The sequence below is a fragment of the Chaetodon trifascialis genome, chromosome 7, assembly GCF_039877785.1.
Source record: "Chaetodon trifascialis isolate fChaTrf1 chromosome 7, fChaTrf1.hap1, whole genome shotgun sequence".
NCBI lineage: Eukaryota > Metazoa > Chordata > Actinopteri > Chaetodontiformes > Chaetodontidae > Chaetodon > Chaetodon trifascialis.
The window spans coordinates 15,959,140-15,968,732 of record NC_092062.1 but is presented as its reverse complement, the minus strand read 5'-3'; the positions used below and the strand labels follow the sequence as shown (position 1 = coordinate 15,968,732).

General features: G+C 43.5%; 1 protein-coding gene across 2 annotated transcripts in view; it reads left to right on the top strand.

Annotated features, from left to right (window-relative positions):
- Positions 1-689: 689 nt before the first annotated feature.
- Positions 690-9,593, top strand: part of znf1035 (zinc finger protein 1035) — a 28,648-nt gene continuing 19,744 nt past the window's right edge. For both annotated transcript variants that reach the window (XM_070965709.1, XM_070965708.1), the window contains exon 1: positions 690-1,135. The gene's annotated coding sequence lies outside the window, so the exon portion shown is untranslated. The remainder of the gene's footprint in view (positions 1,136-9,593) is intronic.

Here is a 9,593-nt window from a genome sequence, read left to right as displayed (position 1 = left end):
CACAGTTTTGTTGTATGCCCAAATGAATTCAGTGGTCAATTCTAAGTGGTCTGCACATTCTGAGGTAAATAAATAAGTAAAAAAAAAGAAAAAGAAAAGAAAAAAAGGGTACCAGCAAACTGAAGACAGTAATTGTTGGTCACAGAATATCAGACATATTCAGAAGATCCTGTTCACCCACTATGTTAAAATACAGGTCTTGGTTGTTTTTTTTGTTTGTTTGTTTGTTTTTTCCTCTTGAACGTGTTTTTTATGTGAACTGCTTCAAATGTGCCCCTTCAGGCAGTTGCCTTTTGGAGCAGACCAGCACATGGAGAGGTGGTGCCATTTTGAAACAAGCCTTACCAACAAAATGGCTGTGTGCACCTTATTAACCCTTTTAAGACCAGCCACATCTAGTCCAGCAGACAAGTAAGCATGCCTGATAAAGTTCCCCAGGAACTCTAATCATATACATGCAACATCAACAGAGGAGTACTGGAACTGCACATGGGAGGACTGAAGCCCCACTGCCGACTTCAATGAACAGCCCAGTCCGCCAGGACAAGAAGTACTGCCTGTGTGCCACTACAAGTAGGAAGTGCAGGGGCAGCTGCAGCAGCAAGGAGGCAACCGCGGTGCAGTCGCCCGGAAGGAGTCGTGCTACCGCCCGCCAGGCTCCGGCAGTAACAGCCATAGAACATGGAGGGGCGGGCTCTGTCGGATTCTCCGAACCTTGTTATTGGTTGTAATCAGACAGTTGTATAACGTACGCACAATATCGGGCACATTGTCTGAAAATGCGCAAATAAAGGTAATGGAGGCGGATCTGGATCTAGCGCCGCTATACGGAGCACGACAAGCCGTCTAGCAAAACGTCGTGCTTTTCACCGCGCGACGTTTTTTTTTTTTTGACTGAACGACCCTCACAGTTCACAAAGAAAAAAAGGTCTCCTGACTATATTTCCCAGGAAAGACGGAAGCCATCGGCAAGGAGGACAGCCGCTTTCCCCGCATACTGACAAAGAACGCGGAGATGCAATGCGTTTCAACGAAGTCTCCTAAGTGGATATTACAACATTGACAATGTAGCCGATAAAGACGCAAGGGAAATCTGGCGGCGAACCACGCAAGGGAAATACGGAGCACTGATCTGGTAAGGGGTCCTGCTAAAGACCAGTTGCTGAGTTAGCTGTTGGTTATCAGTGCTAGCTTGCATTGTGCTAGTCACTGAGGTAGCTAGCAAGCTAGCATCACGTAGAACATCAACCAGCGTCAGTTTAAAATTATTTAACACGTGACAAGAGCCGCGAACTGCAGTGCCGCTGTGGATGTTAATGTTATATGGTCTGGTTGAGCTGATTGCATCTTACCATCTCCCTTTTGTCAGCTGTCCTCTGTCCAGGCTGACTAAGAGTACAGCATCTTACAGTGACACATTCAGGACGGTAGCAACACATAGCCTCCAGGTTTCCCATTAAAAACTGCCACATGAAATGTTTTCAAATGCTCATCTCCATCGAAATTATCACTGAGAACAAAACACACAGTTTGCAAGAGAAAGTTATGATAATGTTATATACAACTTCCAATAATCATTCATAAGGACCACCCTTGTGGCAGCTCTGTTGATGTGTCACTGAATGGCGTGAGAGGACTCACCATTGTCATCCTTTAGTTAATGAAACCATGTGATTTCCCCTATAGTTTTGGCTCTACTATTTTGGATGATGCATCTCTCCTATTAATTCACTGGTCCATAGTTCGCTGGTAAAATCAAGTCTGTCAGTGCTGTTACATGGGAAAATCATTTATGGCGAGTTGACCTGCAATGTCCAGCTAGTTCTGCATTCCAGATAGCCCAGCAGGTAGAGATGGACATGTTGGAATATGATGCAAAAGTCCCACACACCCCCTTTTGTTCCATCTTTCCGGTGGCCTCAGTCAGGCACTGAATTTTGTAGTGTGCATAGTGTTTCTGTCGTCTGTCAAAAGGTGAAACAAGATAAAAGATTTGCTGTCCACTTATTGGGATAAACACCTGTCTACAAATGCACTTCCTCCTGGGATGTCAGCAGAGACCTTACAATTTTAACAAAACATCTCATGATCCCTTGGAAAGAGAAGCTCTGTCTATCATATGCTCCTTGACCACTTTATTGCACCTGTACAATCTAACACAATCCAGTGTACCAGCTCTGCCACATATTGTACCTTTATGAAGCCTATAGACAATGTTATTTCTTTATTTATGTTGTAGCCAGTTGTTGTGTTGGGTTAAGGCTATTATTATTATTATTATCATTATTATTATTATTATTATCATTAAGGCTGTTTCTGAGTGCTACAAAGGCAGCTGGACTTGCTTGAGGTCCATTTTCCTTTGTAAAGCATGTAGAAGTTACATGACCTGGATGAATGAGAATCTTTATAAACACATTAAGGCTGTTTTCCGAACTACATTTTGTATTTGCACATTTTTTCATGTGCCCGCCTTGATGGAAAGGCAGACTGAGAAAGGGGCATGTGACCTTGCTACCATTTTGCCCCTGTTTGAAATCAGAAGCTCACTAAACTCAGATCAAACTAAGCAGTTTTAATCAAATATGAATCGAGATTCTTTTACTACATTGCCTTTTTCTCATTTCGAATTATTTCAGAAACATATGTTCATGCTCATGTTCATACTGCGTAGCTGTAATGTTAATATTAAAGTTTGTGACAAGGCTGCCACTTTGTGCCTCCTTGAAACTGAATGAGCCAAAACCAAGCACTGGCCAATTCACAGTACGCCACTCAACAGTGAGTGCGTTTAGTGGTCCAGTGTGGCTCAGTGCATCCTGGTTGTAGGATTTTTATTTTTTTTTTAACCTTTTTGAGTAAAAAGGAAAACCATAGCCCTTTTTCTCTGGTCATGTAGCACCATTTTTTTTCTATGGCATAGGCAGCCCAGTTTTTTGGAAAGTACATCTCTCTAGCAGTGAAATGCTTTAAGTTAATACTTCTCTGACAGTGTCAATCAAACTGAACATTTATTATCTTTGAAAAAGTAGAATTTATGGTTGAGCTGTTGTTTTGGACAACATTAAATTTTAAGGCTGTACAAAGTGCCCATTGAGTGGAGTTGATAAACGCCAGCTGTATAATATTCAGTATTGCATTTTGCTTTTCTAAATGATGAAACAAAAACAACCTAAAGAACGAAACCAATGAAAAATAGTGAAAATAAGCTAATCTGTAAGGGGGGTTTTGGCCTTAATAATTAGGAAAAAAAAAAACTTATTACAAACATGTCAGTATCACAGAAGACACTGTAAGGTTATGTTGGCTGTGTTGTCCTAGGTTTCATTTCTTACTGTGTCCATCTAGGAAGTAGTATTTTGCCCCTCCTCGAAAGTCTCCGCCGTTCACAAGTAAGGATGGGGTGAGGTTCACCACTTGGTGAAAAATTGCATCCACAAATAGTCCAGCAGTTTTAAGAACAATGTTTCTTAGCAAACAATTGCAAGAACGTTGCAAGAAAATCAGCATTGAATGCTCGTGACCTTTGATTCCACAGGCAGCACTGCATTAAAAGCCAACGTGATTGCATAAAGCAGTGATTGTCAACTGGTGGGTCACAACCCGAAATTGGGTCACAGACCCATTTTCGGTGGGATTTGCCTGTGCTAAAAAAAGAATTTCTAAGAAAAGAAAATCATGTGCTTTTATTTTGAAGGGGATTTTTTATGCAGTGGAGTGCTGTCTATTAGTGTAGTGGCTTGGGTCACAGCTTGTCATAAAGGGGTGATGGTGGGCCCCAAAGCGAGACCAGTTGAGAACCACTGGTGAAAATTACTACATGGGCTTGGGAACAATTCATAAAACTGTTATTGATAAACCCAGTTCGTCGCTGCACCTAGAACTGCAAGTTAAGACTCTCCCATGCAACGCAAAACCCATATATCCGCAGCTTGAGCCCAAGCTCATCTTAGATGAACTGTGGGCTGTGGTCTGATGAGTCCACATTTCAAATTATTTTTGGAAATCATGGACATTGTGCCCTCCAAGCTAGAAAGAAGGAAAGAACCATCCAGAAGACAATCAAATGTTATGGTTTAAACTATGCTATGGCATGAATAGTTCAAACCATTTTCTAACTGAGTGTACATAACAATTACTTTACCGTGATGTATGCCTTTACTGTGATATAAAATTACATATACCGTGATAGAAGATTTTGGCCATATTGCCCACCCCTACTGCAGTCTGACGAGTCTATATTTCAGATTGCTTTTGGAAATCATTGCCATTGTGTCTTCTGGCCTAAAGAGGAAAGGGACCATCCAGATTGTTACCAGCTCAAAGTTGAAAAGTCAGCATCCGTGATGGTATGGTGGTGTGTTTCTGCCCATCAAATTGGTAGCTTGCAAATCTGTAAAGGCACCACTAATGCTAAAAGGTGTATACAGGTTGTGGAGAAACATATGCTGCCATCCAGATGATGTCTTTTTCAAGGATGCCCCTCTTAATTTCACAAGGACACAGTATGCATGTGTCACAGCAGTGTGGCTTTGTAGTAAGTGTGTAGGTACTGACTGGCCTCTCTGGAGTCCAGACTTGTCTCCCAATGAAAATGAGTGACACGTTATGAAGTTGAAGTTATGAAGGCTACAAATGCACTTCCTCCTGGGGTGTCAGCATAGAACTTAAAATTTTAACAAAACATCTCATGATCCCTTGGAAAGAGAAGCTCTGTCTATCTATCATATGCTCCCTGACCACTTTATTGTACCTGTACAATCTAACACAATTCAGTGTACCAGCTCTGCCACATGTTGTACCTTTATGAAGCCTATAGACAATTTTATTTCTTTATTTAGTGTTTTGAGGTATTAATTTAACCATATGTGTATTACTGGGGTTGTAGCCAGTTGTTGTGTTGGGTTAAGGCTATTATTATTATTATTATTATTATTATTATTATTATTATTATTATTATTATGAAGGCTGTTTCTGAGTGCGCTACAAAGGCAACTAAAACAATACCCATGTTGGCATCTATTGTCAAGCAAGTTTTAAGAGAAGTTTTGAAATTTTGCAAAATAAAAAAGCAAAGAAAATGTGCATTATGTGAGTTTCCATAGAATGGGTTGGAGTGATTAAGTTTCTTCACAAATTGGTGGTATAAACTACGTTACGCATGGCAATCGTAAACAGTCAGTAGAAGAAGAAGAAGAATATTGAAAACCGGAGACATGAGGCTGCCAAACAACCTGAGGGAGGAATTTAGAATTTGTTCGTCTGGGCAAATTGTAATTGCTCATTCATGTCAGATGGTATTGGTCATGTTTCATGCTGTCTGGAAACGAGGATTATGAAGACAAAGACTGTTATGGGAATATCTGGGAAGACGTTGACCGCGGAAACAGCTTCTTTTTCTGTTTTGCGATTTGTAGCAGAAAGAGCTAATCAGTCATGTATGGAAATTTGTACTAAAAATACTTAAATTTGGAAGGTATGCTCTTGATTTGTGTGATTCAGCCTGCTAATTCCTCATGTAGCCTGCAGTGCCAAAGAATGTCATCGCACTTGTACATATTCGGGAAGCACCAGGGGTCTCAGGTGCTTCCCATCAGGTCTCTCTCGTGTCTTGGTTTTAATGACCCCTAACTAACTCACCATTTTAACAACCTCTTAAAGTGTTGCACTGGCACTCTATCCTTGGCTGCTAATGACTGTGTGCAAAAAGCAGCAAGTCCATTTTGCATTTGTTTCCTGTTTGCAGGATATTCCTCATCTCTTCGATTGTTGTCTCGTCATGCAGTGGCATCACTTGTTATTCCAATACACATATTTCATATCAGGCCTGTCGAGTCCAAGCATGAATCCATAGTATTGAAAACTTTGTATGTAGTTGAAGAGGGGAAGAGTGCCCCCCAAGAGAGAAACTGCCCCTAAAATTTCCTGTATGCTTAAAGCTGCAGTACATGAAACCTGTGCAAACCCATGCCTCTGTCTATGCTGCCTCATATCACTCCGCTAAGGCTTTCCCACCAAACCCATGAGTGCAGCAGAGCAGAGGGAATCATTTGCCCTGTAAAACCTAATAACACTGCTCCACCGCTTTGCATACCCCAGGCATTAGAGGTACCTGCCATGTTGTCTAACAGCAAAATGAGAGGCTAATACACCATTTAACGGTGTAACAGTTTCTGTGCTTTTCAGTTAATCAGCAGCCGACAGATCCAAGTGTGGATTATCTTATTGGTTAACAGTAACTGACAGGGGGACTAATAATGGCATTCTGATTCTGATAGAGCATCTTGCTTGATCATTCTCTTCTATAGGTTACCTTGCCATGGGAAATTGTACTCAATAATATAACTGTGTGCTGGAAATAAGCCAACACAGCATACACTCACACTAACGGTTAAACCCCTAATGGGTTATGGTGCTAACCATTGCATGCAATGTCCCCTGGTTCCAATTTGGCACATTCCCCATAGTTCTCTTTCCTGTTATCACTCTATTCTTGTATGTAAGTATAAAGGAAGGAATCTTTCTCTGTTTTCACTCTTTCAGTCTTTTTCTCGTCCTTTGATTTTCTCAACAACCGTTCATCTTATTGACACGGTTGATTGGGTTGGGTTTATTAATTAATTAATATTAATAAACAATGCCCAATGTTTCTGTTTCGCACTGTTAACCAGCTTGCAAATCCTGCTTCTCCGGTCATTCCTGCAGCCATTCCTTACTTGTCTTTTTTTTGTAGCTTTTATCCATAATCTTTGAAAAAAATATCACCAACCAACTCATCAAGTTGGTTGAGGGTCTTAAAATCTTGGACAAATTTCAATCTGGCTTTCATCACAAGCATAGTACTGTGACTGCTTTACTGAGAGTAACCAGTGATATTCTTATACAGACAAGAATATCTGTCTGAAAAGATGGCGCCGGTGTGTGTGGCTGCTCGTCTCTCGCTCTCTCTTTGGTGTGTGTTTTTGGTGTTTCTAGTTCTTGGCACTCTACAGACCAAGTCTCTGCTGGTGTACGATCGCCAGTCTCTCCTGGATCTTCGGCATAATGTCGTGGATCTAAGTGTGTTTGACTATGGTGGGCAAAAAACCTTGTCACCGCTCCTGTCGGGGATCCCGACTCATCTGCTCCGGGCCTCGGCCTTACCTGCCCGGCGGAAGCGTCTCCGTCGCCGCGGTAAACGCAGCGGCCGTCTGGTGAAGCTAAAGGTCTGCCTGGCACTGCCTTCTTCCATCTCCCGGACAGGACATGGATTATTCCTCCCTTTCGTTGTGTCCCGGCGCTTCCTGGACCCCGTCGACGCCTACCTGGTACCTGTTGCCGGTCTGGATGAGGGACTCCGGCCCCGCCGCCCCTGCTCTCCTCGGCTCCGCCAGCGCGGGGTGAACCTCCGGAACTTGAGGACGCTGCTCCGGGCTCCCCGGTCCGCCGAACCACAGGCCCCGTCTCCTGCCAGGATTGGCCTGGTGAACGCCAGATCACTGGCAAACAAGACGTTCATCCTGAGGGATTTCTTCAGCTCCCGTGGCTTGGACTTCCTCTGTGTGACGGAGACCTGGATCGGTGCTGGTGAGTGCAGCGCTCTTGTTGAGCTTTTACCGGCTGGCTGCTCTTACTTTAACTCCCCGCGGACATTGGGCCGTGGAGGAGGAACAGCGACTGTTTATAAAAACAGCTTTAAATGTAAGCAGCGCCCTGTTTCATCTCCATTCTCCAGCTTTGAAGTGACTTTATTTGAGGTGGGTCGCTTCGACCCGGTGCTGTGCGCCGTCATCTACCGACCCCCCCCAAATACAACAAGGACTTCCTGAATGAGTTTTCTGACTTTCTGGCTGGAATCATGCCCAACTATGACCGTGTACTGTTTGTTGGGGATTTCAACATACATGTGTGCTGTCCGGATAAACCGCTGGTGAAGGACTTTTTCAGCCTTATTGACTCTTTTAATCTGGTACAGTGTGTGTCTGGTCCCACACACGAACACGGACATACATTAGACCTGGTTCTGTCTCACGGGGTGTCTGTGTTTAACCTGGAGGTCTGTGACAGTGTGTTCTCTGACCATATGCCTGTGTTATTTGATGCTGGTTTCTCCTGCGCTGCAGTCAAATCTGGCGCTCCTGCTCGGCGCTGTCGGGTTTTTAACCCTCTCACTGCCAGTCAGTTCTCTGCTGCTTTTGACCAGCTCTGTGTTCCTTCTGACTCGACTCCGCCTGATACTGAGGAGCTCAGTTCTTGGTTTCACTCCTCCTGTAAAGCCATTCTGGACTCTGTGGCTCCATTAAAAACTAGGCAGCCTAAAGCTAAACCTGAGCCTTGGTTAAATGACAGGACTCGTGCAGCTAGACGGGAGTGCCGTAAAGCTGAACGCAGGTGGAAGAAGGACAAGCTGCGGGTCTCACTTCAAATCTTAAAGGACTGCTGGCGCCAGTACCAGAACATTGTCAAAGAGACCAAAAGAGAACACCTGTCAGACATCATTGTGTGCAATCGCCATAACCCACATGTGTTATTCAAAACCATCGACTCTGTTTTAAATGCCCCACAGTCTGTTGGTATTGAAGCATCCCCTGAACTGTGCAATAACTTCCTGCACTTTTTCATTGATAAAGTTGTTAGCACAAGGGCTCTCATCTCAGCTCCTGCATCTGACCCCTCTGTGTCTGTTCCCTGCCCGGCTGTGTTTGATAAGTTTGAACCTGTGACTCTGTCATATTTAGAGGATCTGGTCAGCCATATTAAGCCATCAGGCTCCCCTCACGATGCTGTCCCTCCTCATTTCTTTAAAGAGGTTTTCCCCAGTATAGGGCAGCTGGTCCTTACCATTATTAACAGCAGCTTGTCTTTTGGTGTTGTCCCCAGAAGTTTTAAACACGCAGTAGTGCAACCCCTGCTGAAGAAACCTGGTCTTGACCCTGCGATAGTGGCTAATTTCAGGCCCATCTCCAAGCTGCCTTTTATTTCAAAAATCATAGAGAAAGTTGTCTATGCTCAGCTGAAGTGTTTTCTGGATGAACATGATATTCTTGAGGTCTTCCAGTCTGGTTTTAAAACTCTACATAGCACAGAATCAGCGTTACTCAGGGTCTTCAATGACATCCTCCTGGCTAGTGATTCAGGTGACTATGTGATTCTTGTCTTGCTGGACCTAACTGCTGCCTTTGACACAGTGGACCACAAAATTTTAGTATCTCGGCTGCAGCATCTAGTGGGCATTTGTGGTAGTGCACTGGAATGGTTTAAGTCATATCTGGCAGACAGAACTATGTGTGTGAACATTGCTGGTTCTGAATCTTCCTCTGCTCCTCTACTGTATGGGGTTCCACAGGGCTCAGTTTTAGGCCCCCTGCTCTTTTCATTGTATTTACTTCCTCTGGGTTCCATTCTGAGAAAACATGGCATCTCCTTCCACTGTTGTGCTGATGACAGTCAGATATATGTGCCACTGAAGAAAAAACATGCTTTCTCTATTAAACAACTTCTGTTATGTCTTGACGACATCAAAGCCTGGATGGCCCTGAACTTTTTAAATTTTAATGAAAATAAAACGGAGGTGTTGATGTTTGGACCCAGTGGCCCCTGTGAAACCCCCCCTG